The sequence below is a fragment of the Archocentrus centrarchus genome, chromosome 22 (genome assembly GCF_007364275.1).
Source record: "Archocentrus centrarchus isolate MPI-CPG fArcCen1 chromosome 22, fArcCen1, whole genome shotgun sequence".
Classification (NCBI taxonomy): domain Eukaryota; kingdom Metazoa; phylum Chordata; class Actinopteri; order Cichliformes; family Cichlidae; genus Archocentrus; species Archocentrus centrarchus.
The window spans coordinates 2,735,379-2,749,628 of record NC_044367.1 but is presented as its reverse complement, the minus strand read 5'-3'; the positions used below and the strand labels follow the sequence as shown (position 1 = coordinate 2,749,628).

Here is a 14,250-nt window from a genome sequence, read left to right as displayed (position 1 = left end):
TGGGATTGAACTTGACTGTGACCTTGTAAAGCTGTGATGAGTTTAATTATCAAGCTAAATCATGCTTCTTCACATATTACATCATCCAAATGAGATTTGGTTTGAAACTACTCTGTCCTGCTGATGCAGTTGTCTTAAATGGCTCAGTGGTTACTGCAGCCTCTCATATGCCGTGTAGAATGCTGTGGTGGCTTCCCCCATTAGTGATAAAGCAATAGTAACTGCAGTTTGGCTGTCAAAGAACATCTATTGAAATAGAATGATGGTGTTTGAATGAGCACACTAGCGCCATAGTCTTTGGCTCTCTGCCATATGCAAAGTTATAGCTAGTTGGAATGATCAGTTTCAGCCCCACACACAATGGATCTATGAAATATGTGCAGTCTATGAAATATAAGGGAACTATAGCAAAATAGAAGAGGAGAGAGAGAGAGTGGTCATCATAAGTGACATTTTAGAATGTCATGAAATGTTTCCTGTCCCATGTATGATTAAAATAAGTCCACCTGACAAGTAACAGGTGGGAAGTAACGACGTACAAACACTTCGTTACTGTACTTAAGTAGAATTTTCAGGTATCTTTACTTGAGTATTTATTTTTCTGACTACATTTACATTTTTACACAAATATCTGTACTTTCTACTTTTTACATTTTCAAAACAGTTTCGTTACGCTAGGTTTAACTCATCTGAGGAAAGTTTTTATTTCTGGTCAGTGCGCCTTCAAACATCAAACAATCTGAGCCTAAATGGGGGGGATCAGTAACTCATAAGAGTCAGTCCTATTGGTGTATCCATCCCTGGGGCATATCACATACAAAGAGATGAAAGAGGCAAAACCAGATAAATTATGTATCATTTATAGTGGTATACTCAGGGATTACAGTGGGCCAAGCGCAAATGTCCCTAAGTTGTGGTCGTGGTACCTCAGCGTCTAGCTAGCTTTGCTGAAGAGGCGTGAGCATAAAGGGAGTAACGGATTGTGGCAGGTAATTTCAAATGCAACGTTTCTAACTGCTCAACAAATAACAGCAAACACACAAACTGTTTGTGTGCATTTTGTCAAGCAGCATGTCTGCTAGCTAAAGGTCCAGCTGCTGTGTTTCCCAGAATGAGAGAGAAGTTCATCCAGAGAAGGAGAAAGATGTAAGAAAGAGGACAGGAGAGGATGAACAGTGGTTAGAGTTAATGGTAAGGACGGCAGGACAAACTGAGGTATGAAAATGGATTGTATGAACATGCTCTGCAGTTTGGTGCAGGATAAACAGGTTAGTTTGCTGCACTGTATTTACAGTAAAGCTCTGTGTTGGACTGGTGCATAGAGGCTGTGTTCATGAACAGTTACAGGTTACATCAAGTGTAGCAGAGATGAGTTTGAATCAAAGCTGTTGATGCCTAGATTCATTCACTGAATTCAACATTTATACAACCTGTATACTGTCAGTATAAAGACAGTATAAACAGTATACTGTCAGTGATGGAAATCAGCTAAGATAGATCGTGAAATACTGGGTTACATCTTGTTGAATTCAGTTCATCCACCAAGAGCAGTAAACCTCAGAGCAGCAGGTCAACTGATCACACCAAGAAAATTTACTGGAGCTCACAATAGAAAGTTTGTGATTCTTTTCCTCACACAAAGCCACTGCAACTGCTCTTAGGGTCCCCCCACCTTCTGAATCCCACTTTAACCCCTGGTTATACTCATTTTGGTGTTAAGGTGTGGAGGCAGAGTCACCCTCTACGATGTAGGCAACAGAAAATAGAGCTGTTTTTAAATTCCCTTTCACTGCTTGTGTCCTACGTAACATATTCAAGCTGAGTGTGTTCATTAGGATTAAAATTAGATTGGAATAAGGTTTGTATTCTCATGTAACATTATTTTGTTATTATATTAATATAGTAGGTTCACAAAGCTTTACACAAAAATAACTGTTAGAACCGTCCTCCAGAGAGCTGCTTTTACTTTCTTACTTTGAGTACATTTCAGAGCCTGTACTTTTCACTTTTACTCGAGTATAGAAGTCAAATTAGTACTTAAGCTTTTACCAAAGTATTTTTAACACAAGTATTTGTACTTCTACGTAAGTAAAGAATGTCTGTATTTTTGCCACCTCTGCTTACGTTTGTGCAAAAAGCATGCTGACTAAAGATTTTACATTTTATTGAAAATAAAAAGATGGTGGCCAAATGCATGTTTAAAATGTGTATGCAATCAAACAAATTTGCCCTGAGGAGAGCATTGGGAGGAATTCCCTTTCTGCCTGGGCTCTCTCAGCGACCACCGATCCAAAGGACGGGTGCCAGAAGAGCCTGTGGGCACAATTAGCCAACAAAAGGCCCGGCCTTCTCTTCTGTGCTGGCCCAGCTCTTGCAGATTCCCCTATTAACGCAGCAGGGGCGCCTTTTAATCTCTTGCCCTCTTCACTTAAGACTCTCAGCCTCACCTCTCCCGTAAATTCCAGGGTTGTCCCTCCTGGGGGTTCTGGCATTTGTTTTGCATGTACCTGCAGCACACAGCTCTACAATAGGTCAGCCTTACATGCAGGGGAACGTTAGCTCAGTTTATATGGACACCAAGGTTGCCTCAGTTTATAGACACACAAAGGGTTGTATAAGTTGACTTCCTTTTGTCTTGGAGCATTTTGAATTCACATCAAGACACTTTTTGATGCAATTAAGGCAGCATCTGTACCAGATTAGAATAATGAGTGATTCTTACCTATAAAGTCATGCACAACTGCGTGTAGAATGCATAAATCCAGTGTACTTCATTAAATACCTTCAGCCAACATATGGAGGCATCTTAAGATGTGCTGGTATCTGATTCCTTTTAGTGACCCACTGCCTAATATCTCTCTGCTGGAGAAATGACTTTGCCATTGAGTAGTCAGTTTGTTGCCCTTCAGTATGTCACTGTTGTGCACATGTAAATATAATAAGGTATGACTGAACTAAAACATTTAAGACATGAATTGAGTAAGTATAAATGGAACAAAGTGAATATGAATTGGTAATAATGTTATGTAAAATGTAAAAGACTTGAATTTATCTCTCCTAAAATGTTAATTCAACTTCTGAAGCTTTGGGGATTGCTTCATATTAGTATTTGTGTCCTGCTACTGCTGCCGCTTTTAAAAAGGGATTAATGGTAATGGGCATTATTTAAGCTCCACCCGACTTCACCTGTTCATACTTTTCTTACTAACAATACGTTCATCCTGCTTTAGTTTATTTCAGATTGTGCCACACTTCACTAGAACTTAGGTTAAAGGGGGAAAAAAAGAAAAAACTTACACAAATGTTTTGCTTTGGTTTGCACACAAACCACCCAGGAAATTATAAACCTATAGCATATTTTTTCAATATTTTTCTTGCCCAATTTATATGAACAAAAAACATTTGCAGCTCTTCTTGGAGAATTCTCAGTAGGCTTTGTTTACTGAAACAAGCTTTGTTCTCTCTGTGTCATGCCTGGTAGGGAAGAGCTGGGTTTCCCGCAGTTTTCAGTTGTAATGGTGCTCTGTGACTTGGTAACAGACGTGGTAAATCTTACCAACTGTGGGCATATGCATATAGCCACAGGGGTTCATCTTCGAACATCCAAATTATAAAGTCAGCTCCTGAATTTATCTCATAGAAATCTTGTGACCTCTTAAGAATGGTGGGAAGTTATGTTCACTTCTTATGTTCCTTTTTTTTTTTTTCTTCTCTTTTTAGAAAACAGATAAAAAAGAGAATTCAAAGCAGAAGGAAAGGCCGGCTGGTATTTTTGATTTATAACCCACAGGGGTATTTGTTGTTCTGGTGATAAAAATCATAAGGGGATCTCACTAAAATTTTCCCTGCTGAAAGCTCTCTGTCTGTCTTTGTCAAACAGCTGTTACTTGCACTGTCAATTGTCCCCAATCTGATGCTAAACCACAATCGCTGCGAAGGCAACAGGCAGCCGCCTCCATCTTTTTTTTTTTTTTTTGCAGATAGCTAGTATCAGACGATGGTTGTGGTTTATCAGAAAGAGTGAATTTGTCGTTTGGCATGTAAGATGTTGTATCAAATGTTTGAGCAACGCAGATGTTGCCTTGCTTGTGGGTTTGTGACATGTAAACTCAGCTGACTGACAGATATTTCCCTCATTTGCATGTTGGGCAATGATGAAGGGACTGACTCTAAGTAAGACACTCACATACACAAACACATGCACATACAGCAGATCAATAACAGTGATGAGGCGTATGTGCGCGGTACTATGCTAACCAGATGTGACTTCCTGTTTGCAAGTCGACAGCTTCCTGATTTCTGAAGAAAGTTATCAGGCATCTTTTTTTACTGCCTCCCTTCCTGTGAGAGAGGCTTTGTCAGTCACTTGTGTTTAACCTGTTTGTATATGGATTAATACACATTAATACTAATTACAAATGTACCCATATTGAACAGGAAGCTAGGTCAGTTCTTGTGTATTTTTGCATTTTGGTAACAATTTTGATGCTTAAATGGGGGGAAAAAAATAGAAACATTCTGATATTCTGATCTTTATATATAGTTTACACAGGTGCAATAGTATTCAAACCACCTCACCTTAATATGCAATATGATGATGTGTATAGAATAAATAAAAATAAGTCTCTCTATATGGAGAAGTAATATGTATTAATACATAGCAAAAGCAATTTTGCTAACATAAGCTGACATTTTGAGTGAAAAAGATGGCAAACGTTCCTGTGCACTAATATTCAACCCCAAACCTCAGCAGAGCATCTTTTTACCTCAATAACCTCTAATGAGCGATTTTGGTAAGACAAGCGTCTGACATCTCTCTTGTGAAGTCTTTGCCTTTTGTTCTCTTCCAAAAGCTTCCATCTTATTGAAGATGGCTTCTGCGCTGCAAATGCTCTCCTTAAATCCCACCAAAGATGTTCTTTGGGATTGAAGTCTGGAGCCTGAGGAGGCTGCTCCAGGCTATTCTTGTGCCAGGCAAAGCATTGATCCATGTGGCCAAACAATTCACTCTGCAAGACTGTGTCCTAGCATGCTTTCAGAATTTCTTCTGTTTACTTGTTTTGCTTCTTGGTGAAGAGTCGTATGCATGAGTGTCTTAGTTATTAACTGATCTTAGGATGCTTGCTGCTGATGCATTTGTCTCAGAGTTTTGATTTCCATACAGAGTGGCTCCTGTGGCATTTCTAGGAATGTTTAAAAAATCTTTGGAATCTTCTTTTACTCGTTGCCCTTTTGGTGCACTGAAACTATCTGTACTCCTCTTTTTTCACTCTTAAGGACCACAAAACAAACGACACCGTTTCACAGATTTTATCTTTACATAACTCTCTCGCTATTTGCCATATTCTGAATTTCCATAAATAATAGTTGTGTGTGGGAAAGAAGGAATGCACAGCTTTCTTGTATTTTCATGCTTTCTACATCTGTTATGTTAACATGTTAAGAGTCGTGAATCATGTTTGTGAAAGTCAACAATCAGCTGACCCTCTATGAGGAAGCACTTGGCGACAGTGGGAAGGAAAAACCTTCTAACAGGAAGAAACTTTCAGCTGAACCAGACTTGGAGGGGCTGCGACTGGTTGGGGGTGAGCAGAGAGAGGCAGGTCTCCTGAATCCAAACTGGGAGCTGGTTCCACAAAAAAGGGGCCTGAAAGTTGAAGGTTCTGCCTCTCGTTCGTTTAGAAAATCAAGGAACCGCAAGTAAGCCAGCAGTCTGAGAGCGAAGTGATCTGTTGGGATGATACGATACTATGAGGTCTTTAAGATGAGGTGGGGCCTGATTATTCAAGACCTTGTATGTGAGGAGAAGAATTTTTAATTCTGTATTTAACAGGTAGCCAGATCTGAGTACACTGAAGGTTTTCAAGGAACCTTTAGACCAACCTGAAAACAGTTAATTACATTTTAATAAGAGTTTAAGGTGAAATTGAGTCTCTGTAGGTTTTAGATCAGCCTCAGTCTCAGAAGGGATCTTGTTTTTGAAGACATCACACATTAGACCCTTTGCATTTGTTACATTTGAGTAACAGAATGATTATGAAACTCAAGTTGTTTCTAAAAGTGTAAAATGAAGAATTCATACACAAAATCTGGCATTGCAAAGTAATATGAACCTGCCCGTTGTACTGCATCTTTTCATCTTTTTTTATTTATTTACTTTTTTTGGTGACCTTTCCTTATCAGCATGTCTCAGTACAAATGATATAAATCTCTTTCATGTTTGACAACAGAATAACCTTTATGACTGCTAATAAACCTGTCTCTAAAGGACCATCGGCTTACTTGGTACATAAAGGCCCTAAATCAGTTTTATCTAATAGCACGTATGTGTGTCTTCAGCCCATTATGACATGACATATATGACTATATTAAAAAGAGAGCAAAGAATTCAAAGTTATAGATTATTGAGCCTTAGCTCTACCGTTTGCACTAGTGATCAAAAGATTCACTGAAAGAATTTAAAAAAAAAATAAAATAAAATTATATCTATCTATCTATATATATATATAATATAAAATTTTTTATGCCACTCATAAAATATTATTCGAGTTGGTTATTCACAAGCCAGTTTCCAAAAAATATCATGCCATGTAAAAAAAAAAAAAAAAAAAAAAAAAAAAGAGGCAACACAAATCCTTTTACTCCTGTATCTAACTAAATTATCTTTTTTAAATTTAATGCCAGCAAGACATTTCAAAAGTTTCTGAAGTTTTAGCAGGGGCAATAAAAAAAAAAAAAAACGTTTGTTAATCCTAAAAAATACTGTACAACTTCCAAATAAATATTGTAATAAAAAACATAATTGGAAATTAAAAAAAAAAAAAAGATAATTCATCCTTATTTTTTTCAGAAGAAAAAATGTGTGGACGGTAACCACTCTTGACTGGTCAAATACTGCAACAATTTAAAAATGCACTTTTCTGAGTACAGAATTGCAAAGAATTTTGTAATTTTGTCATCAGCTTTACAAAATATTGTCAAGAATGCAGGAATTTAGATAAATTTCTGTATGCAAGAGTCAAAGTCTGAAAACCAGTGTTGAATGGCCATGATCTGTAGGCCCTCAGACAGCACTGAAGCAATTCTGCAGTGGAAAATCACTGTATGGGTTCAGGAAGACTTTAAAAAGTCAGTGCATAAATTTGTTGCTACGTCCATATATGCAAGGTAAAGCTAAACAGGATCCAGAATTTCCTTCTCTGAGTTCCCCAAGTTCATTTAAGATGGACTAAGGTTGTTATATGTTTACATATAACGACAATAAAGTCTTCTTGAAACTTCTTGAATCTTGGTGGAGAACTTATTCTTGGAAATCATGGATGTGCTGTTATCTGGGCTAAACAGGAGAGAGACTGTCTGGCTTCTTGTCCCTGCACAGTGACACACATCCATAATGGTCACAACTGTTAACTGTTACTGTCAACCATTATTGCTATGAAATGAAAACTATGCCAAATGAGGTCTGAATTGTTGATTATTCAAGATCCTGTATCAAAGAAGAGTAAGAAAGCGTTTGGTTTTCAGAAGTAAAACTGGTCTCAGTTCCCAAGTGCTAACAGAGTGTAGTTTAAAGAACAGATAGTGAAGCACAATGATAAACCTCGCATACCCCTGCCCCAGCTTTTTTCAAAACATTTCTGGCACAATGACCACATATCTGTAAAAAAACAAAAAACAAACCCCAATCATATTTTGATAGGTTCTCAGTTTTAGCTGTTTTTAACACTTGAAGATAAGAGTTTAAATGATCTGCTTATTACTGAATTTAGATTTTTTTTACATTTTATACAAGATTCCAACTTTCTTGGGACACGGGGTTATATTTTGATACAAAGCTCTTTATTTGATCATGAAGGGAAGTTTAGTGTCTCACAACAGAGAAATCTTCTTGCTGTATTTTCATTGATCTGGCAAAGCCGGCAACATGGATAACGTGCATTCCCTCCAATCCTTCTAAATCTCTTTCTGCATCTGTCAGTGCCAAACAGCTCAATACAAGCAGAGCACATGAATCTTCATGATGCTGCTCCTGATCACAGCACTCAGAGTAAGACACAGTTCAGAGAAGCACGGCATCCACAGGAGGCTGGCGTGATGTGACACATAAATAAATGAGCAGTCAACAGAAGAACCCTCCAGGATACAGAAATAAAAAGATTTGGCTTTGTTCAGTAATTTTCTAAACATCTCTCTCTGTGCAGAAATGCAGTTCTTATGAGACGGTGGTACTGTATCATTACCAGACTATCAAGAAATGTTCTAAAAAATTTTCTGCTGCTTTAGCTGCTTGTATTTATATTATTATATTATTTACAACAGTATAAAAAAAATAGAAGATGAGGAACAATAATGAGGGGATAAAAAGCCTTTTTAGAAATTGATTAAGCTTCATGTTTGCATTGAAGTATTAGCTTTATCCAGTATGTGATATTTTTTACAACACAGCACATTTGCATAAAGCTCTGTAGTGCCTGAGCAGTATTTGGCCTCCAGTGTATTAACCTTGAAACCTCAAGTCAGGGGTGTCAAATATATATGACCAGACCTGGGCCACCAAAGGGTCTAAACCAGCTCACTGGATGGAAAACTGCAGAGAAGGTGTGTTGATGCCAGCTTTACTACAAAGAAGCTGAAATTATGAAAAGTTATTTTAGATTTAGACACTTGGTTCTAATCAGAAATAAAAGTGTTTAATGATTGTTTAGATTGAAAACAGTATTTTTGATTCATTCATTGTGAATCATTTTAGAATGAAAATGTTTTTTATTTTTTTTTTCTTTGTAGTGGATCAACTGGTTCAGTGGGGCTGTTTGTTACCCATTAGCTAAAATCTTGCCTTTTTATTACTAGAAATTTAACATTGTTGCCTGCCTGTATGAAAGCATCGACTGACGTTAAATCATAATTATTCCTTTGTGCTCACATGCTGTATTTATGTATATTGTTTTGCAGGGTGTTAATAGTTTCATTAAATCAAATGGAGTGAATGAACAAAAAAATTTATAAATGGGTGCTCTCATCTCGTTATTATTCATATTATCATTACTATGAAAAACATGTCCTATGTCTATGGGCGGTTTTTACCAGGCCTGTGGCACCTTTTCAAACTTTCAGTCCATATTTAGTGCGGACTTGAAAAAGAGTCTTGGATACAAATCTTGGTGACCGTCAATATACGTACAGGCAACATACACTGAATGTGACACGTGAAACAAAAGCAAATGAAAAATATAATAATGCATTTGCAGGAGGAGGATGATGAACATGAAAATCTGAAGAATTGGGATTTATTTTTTTTTAAAAAAGGGGGATTTATAATATTTTTAAAGACATAAATGTTAATAATCAATGCTTGTGCAAAGTTTTGATCAGATTGGCCCACCCATTAAGGAGGAAAATGTAGTATTATTATTATTATTATTATTATTATTTTGATAATGACCTTTTTTTTTTTTTTTTTTTTTTTTTTTAAGCCAACGGCCATTTTGTCTTCTATGCTTAAGAGATGATAAATAAGTGATAGGCTTGTAACTTGTCAATTTTGAAGTGTTATGGGAATTTTATGAAACATGACATTATGGCTTGTATGTAAAAGTTGCCTGTTCTAATTCCTGGGGCATCAAAAACTGCTGTTTTGTTGAACCGCTGCCATCTTCAAATTACACACAGTGTGTTCTTTGACACCTGAGGCTGATGCATCGTGTTTGGACAGTAGTGAGATGCTTCAGTCACTCCTAACTCATCAAATGTCACATGTCTGTGCTTTTAAAGGACCCCTGGTATCACATTTAAAGGCACTGTGTAAGTGCAAGTTTTCAGCGTACAGGGTTCTTTCTGTGAATGGGTGTATTTCACCTCAAACCATGGCCTTTTTTTCTAAACCTTGCCAAGTACTTGTGCCTAAACACAAGTGAGAATAATAATGAAGTTTTAAGGAAAAAAAAAAACTCTGAAAATGAAACAAATCTAGGACTGAAAGCCGAGTGAAACAATGAGAAACACTAAGCTTCCAAGTAGGATTATATCACAGTCACCCTTACAGCCTCCCTGAGTATTTTACATTGCTGTAGCTGGTCTTCAGTACACAGCTGTCAAAGGAAACCATGTATGTAATTTGGAGATGCCAGTGGTATCTGACAGATTTGGCATTATTTAACACCTGTTACTTGTACTTACTCTCTTATAAGACAGACTCATAAAACTAACGTCATGTTTACATAAAAGGGTCTGTTGTTTAGCTGGAAGAAGCTCATGAAACCATAATGAGTGAGAATAATGTAATAACCTTCATTATAGCAAAGAGAGCTGCATGTGTGAAGACAAGTAAAAGAAAAATCAGTTGGATTGGAACACACTGTGACGCAGGAATACTAGCTCTGCCTCAGGCTGCTGAGCTGTGAGCATGACTGTTTATTGGGTTTATTTTGCCTCATATATAAAATGACTAAACATGGTAGAAAAAAAAATAACAGATGTCACAGTTGAGTTAAAACAAAGTTGGTTATGCAAAAATATAAAAGCTATATGTCAGTACATCCATAGTGTTTGTCTGCCATTCAGCTGCAGATAAACAGGCTGCAGAGGGATGATCAACCTGTGCGTGTTGTGTAGAAAGATGAGAAAATTTATGTTTACGTGACTGCCATAACAATCAAATACACACCTCGGAGGAGTAGAGGATACTTCAGTAGCATGATGTTGGAGAATTACGCCACATAATTTTCTTTTTTGTGTGTTTTTTTTTTTAGCACACACACTCAGATGACAGAACTGATTTATCTATATATATAATTTTTTTTCTTTTTTTTTTTTGTTCCAATGTTTGAGGATAAAGAGTTGGAGGGAAAGTCTGGAGAATAAATACCACAAGGGAGTTTTCTTTGACAGACTTGTTATGAATCAGAATGATCTACAACCAAAAATGTTCTGGGAAGCACACCTGTCGATGTAAAGCAGTCATTTTGTCAAAACAGATTTTAAAATAAAATTATTTTTTTCTTGTACTGTGACAGATGTCACAGGCATGCACAAAAATCTCTTACCTTAGAAATAATAGGCTTTAATCACACAGAATATCTGAGGTGGTACATAGGACTAATTTTTTTTTTTCTGTTTTTCCATTATAAAATATGTGCATCTCTTCTTAAAAGGATACTTTGTGTATTAACTTTATCATACAACAAACAGCACGGCATAAATATTGAAGCATTATATACAATAATTACTATGTTAGAGCAGCTTCACATATCACAAATATTGGAAAATAGGGCAAAACTCTGGCTGTGGCTCTGTCCAAATGTTAATAAAAATCTGTCTGCCTTCCTACACTTCTAAAGCAAACAACTCTTTGGGTTGATTGTTACAAAAAGCAAAGTGTAAAAAGGGCATGTGGTACGTGCTAGAGCCCGATGGATAAAGGAGTTTACCAATACTTTAAAAGACTGATATTTCAGTGTATCAGCTGATATCTTTTTCTTTCAGATGCACAAAACATAGTAAGATTTCATTAGCAGTTGTTATGTGTAGTTACTTATTTGGGGTCATTTAGGCTCTTTGTCTTTGTGGCGTCCCAAACGTGTTGCCAACAGGGAAGTTGTAGAGAGCCCTCTGGTGGATAAACTGTGCAGCGGGGACACTCATGGTTGAAGGGTGATTCTCCCATCTCTTCTTTACTTTTTAAATTTTCATTTATCAGCTGTTTATAAATGTTGATACTGATATCGGCATTGAAAATATTGGCCAGTAAATCGACTGTTCGACTGTTTCTTAGCTGGCGAAGCGAGTCCAGATTGTCAGCCAATGAATAGTTGGGGACATAAAGAGGCACCTTAAAAACTGGTAACCTTTAGAGGTGCTGGACAGAGCAAGGATTGCTTAAGCCATCAATTCCAATCATTTAGCTTTATATTTCCAGTACCTTTAAAGGAGTATATCAGTTGTCTCGTAACACTCAAAAATTTAACAAAGCTTATTTCTCCAAAATGTCAGATTATTCTTTAAAGATTGCTTTCTTTCAATAGGTAACATTTTGTTCAGAAAGTATTTGAAATTATGAAAAAATCAACACATCATTAACCATGCCTGTTTGCTTATATTACAGACCGAGGCAGGTATCTGAACAACATAATTGTTTTGGGGATAAATGAATCCCCGGTTCTTTAACTCTGAAACAGTTTTACTTTGTGCGTTCAATCCCAAGAGTGAAAGAGTATTTTGTGTAATTAAAATTGTATGCTGTATTTGTGTGCTAGGTTTTGTCACATCAAAGAATCCTTTTCCAGAGGAGAGATGTTGTACATCTTGACTTCCCTCTTCCATGACAGTCACTTGAAAGTCCTCATGTTAAAAGAGGCACTCATTTCTTTTTTTAATGATTTTTTTTTTTTTTTTGTCTGTGTGGAAGTGGTTGTGTATGTGCTTGTACAAATATGTGAGTAGTTGTGCAATTTCTTTCCCAGTGTGTGTCCTTTTGTCCAGGATGCTGTGATTTTAGCAGTCAAATCAGGAAACTGCCCGCATGACGTGCTGTTGATCTTTGGTTATGGGATGAGTATGTAAACATGTTTGCTTAATGCTCAATAAGAGCCTCACTGAAGTCTGTAGCATGGCACCCCCCCCCCCCCCCCCCCCCTCCTCTCACAATGTCTCAATAACCTTCAAAGTATCCCTGCTCCATATCTCCTTCTTTTTTCTGTCCAATATGCATGCCACACGCATCCACAGCGCCGCGTGACAAACACTCTGAAATGTTGTACTCTAAATTCCCTCAGTGCATTTGTAGTGGAGCTCTTCACCAGATTAAGTTTAATTCCAAAATGAGATATCCACCATTTTAAAAATACTGCACACTACCAATGCAAAATGAGTGCTGGGCTGGAAGCAAAATTCAATGTGGATTATCATTGAATGTATTAGTAAAGTCAAGACCTTTGCTGATGAAAGGAGTGTGCGCTGCTTCTAATCACTGCCTGTTAACATGGTTTATATGTAATAAAGAAAGCCCTTGCATTTTACTGATAATGCCTTTCTTAACGGGAACTCTTTCTGCCTTCTGGTTGAGCTACATGGTCATCCCATTTGTGCTCACTCTTAATCACATCATTGTCCTATTATGAGGGGACAATTTTGTTTACAAAATCTTGTATTACGAGGCCTCAGTGCGACAGGTTGATTTGCATACATCAGAATAAGAATACAGATACATGTTTGTTAACAAGACAGTTCAAATGATGGAACTGATTTGTTTGTAGTTTTGGTTTGATATTTTGGGAAGCCAGGATCCAAAAAAAAAAAAAAAAAATCCTGTGGTGTTTTCTGTGATGGCTTTTTTTTTTCAGGCGACAAAAGGTCTGCCACTGTTGCCATGCATTTCACAGCTCGTCTTCTAGCATTTCCCCTTGATTATCAATATTGACACTGTACACAATTCCTGATGGTTAAAATAAGCATTTTGGAGACCACCACCACCTCCCTCCCATGGTGATATTTATCTGTAATATGCAACACACTCGCATTTATGACTCTCCTTGCAGTCGGCATTAAAAAAAAAAAAAAACTGTGCTTCCTTCATCCACTTTTATATGGCACATTTTATTCCTGGCATCTAGCAGCATATACTGTACAGCCTGCAATATGAGTTCCGACTGAATTAAAATGTAAATGTACATAGAAAGCACTTTATAACAATCCTCACATATAACCCTCGACAAAAGATGTCAAGATCATAATTGCGACTCAAACATATTTCCTAGTGATCTGTGGAATTTCACTCAGCATAACTCTGCTGTATTTGTTTATGCTGTGGATTCTGTATTGATGCCCGCTGTTTTGAATGCAAGAGGCAGAATAATAGGAAGTAATTTTTGCAGAAAAGTACGTCATTGACTTGGTACTTGATGATTAATGAGTAAGGATTTTTTTTTTTTTTTGTATTATTTTGTTTGGAAGGGTATAGCCATTCAAGAGAAAGTTGGCTTAAAGGGAGGGGGGGTTTAAATCATCACAGTGGATGAACTGAGGGGCTGCACCAAGCCTCATTATAATCTAAATATGATTATTTTGAAATGTGGATCCTGCAAAGCTGTACTTGAATCCAAAAATAAATATGTGGACCTCAGATGTTAACACTTGTTAGGATAAAGTACTTGAAAAGGATAAAAAATAAAGAAAATTGTCAACCCCTTTTATTTTGTAATGATACAAAGTGTAACCGGCATGTCTGGTTCCTGGATGATTTGTTCTGTGTTTGCA

General features: G+C 37.0%; 1 protein-coding gene across 2 annotated transcripts in view; it reads left to right on the top strand.

Annotated features, from left to right (window-relative positions):
- Window positions 1-14,250, top strand: part of slc4a11 (solute carrier family 4 member 11) — a 130,018-nt gene that overhangs the window by 59,000 nt on the left and 56,768 nt on the right. The gene's annotated exons all lie outside the window — the stretch shown is intronic.